Here is a 1,638-nt window from a genome sequence, read left to right as displayed (position 1 = left end):
GGGGGCCGGGCAGCCCACCTGCCGTGCTGGGTCCAGGGGCAGCCGCGAGCCCTGAGGAGGATGGAGAGGGGCTGGAAGCAGGACGACGGCCCCCTGCGTCGCCTGGGCACCGCACAGACGCCTGTCTCTCCTGCCTGGCTGTGCTGCTGGTGCTGAGCAAACTTACTTTCCCCCTTGGCTGCCCGTCCCAAACATTCAAAAGCCGTGAGTCAGGCCCAAAATGATGAGATTGTAAAAAATTACAAGTCCTAGGATCGCCCGTTTTCCGATGCTCCTCCTGCTCCTCTGAGGCTTTAAAAAGTTGTAAGACGTTTTTCTTTGCAAGCAGAAGAGCCAGGAGCCTGTTTAAACACAGGAGAGAGCCAAGTCGAGCCTCTGTCAGCCCTGCCGGGCTCCGGGAATGGGGGGGACAAGCACAAAACTGCAGGAACCAGGACCCTTTTCCCACCTCTTTCCAGCAGGGAGGGAGAGATTCCACTGCAGACGGCGGGCTCTGAAACTGCTCATGAGGCAAGCGCTTCCAGCTGGGGTCTGTTTTCCAGCTGAAGTTCAGCCCCTGCGAGGCAGAGGTAACAAAATGCTTTCATTAGGACCTATCGCCCCACATCTCACGGGGTTGGGGTCAGGCGGGAGCTGAGTCATCTGGGATTTGGGCTCTGGAACACGGGACTGCATGGGCAAGGAGAAACGAGGGGTGAGCCTGGCACAGACAGGTAGGAACATTGGCGTGGGGTGGTGAGGGGGGAAGGACGTGCTGCCTCAATGGGCTAATTATGTGGCGGCCAGGCCAGTGAGCGCACTGATTAATAACGCTGTCCTGAGCAGGAGAGGGCTGCCGGGAGGGGCTGCTGCTGCCGATTGTGGGGAGCCCACGGCCCCCTGCAGCCCGGCGACATCCCTGGGAGCGGAAGGGGGTGCTCACCCCACGGAGGGCAGGAAGCCCGTCGCTTGTTGGCACGGTGATACTGCCGTGTGCTGGGCCACGAGGTGGCTCTCCTGTTGGACACCTGGACGGGAGGGGCCCCCCTCTGCGGCTGGGGCTGCATCGGCAGCCGCTGGGGCAGGAAAGCAGGAACTGGTTGGCATCGGGCAGAAGGTGGCTCGGGGAAGGTGGAGGGTGTCACGGCGCAGGCAGGAGGTGGCACCGGGGAGGCAAGAAATGGTGGCATGGGTCGGGCAGGGGGTGGCACAGGGTGGCACGGGGCAGGTGGGAGGTGGCAGGGGGTGGTACGAGGCGGGCAGGCGGCGGCATGGTGCAGGCGGTGGCACCGGACAGAGTGTGGCAGGGAACAGGCAGGGGGTGACACTGGACAGGTAGAGGGCGACACTGGACAGCGGGTGGTACCAAGCAGGGGGTGACACAGGACAGGGCGTTGCACCGGAGTGGTAACACGGGACAGGCACCGGACAGGAGATGGCAGGAAACAGGCAGGAGGTGACACTGGACAGGGGTTGGCACTGGACAGGGGGGACACGGGCCAGACAGCGGGCGGCACCGGGCAGGGAGTGGCAGGAAACGGGCAGGGAGTGACACGGGGCAGGCAGAGGGTGGCACCGGACAGGGGGTGACACCGCTCGGGGTGTGACACCGGGATCCCGAGGGGCAGGAGCTCCGCTCTTCCTACGCGCTCGGCCCTT

The sequence above is a fragment of the Chiroxiphia lanceolata genome, chromosome 14, assembly GCF_009829145.1.
Source record: "Chiroxiphia lanceolata isolate bChiLan1 chromosome 14, bChiLan1.pri, whole genome shotgun sequence".
In the NCBI taxonomy this organism is placed as follows: Eukaryota; Metazoa; Chordata; class Aves; order Passeriformes; family Pipridae; genus Chiroxiphia; species Chiroxiphia lanceolata.
This window is presented reverse-complemented; position numbering follows the sequence as displayed.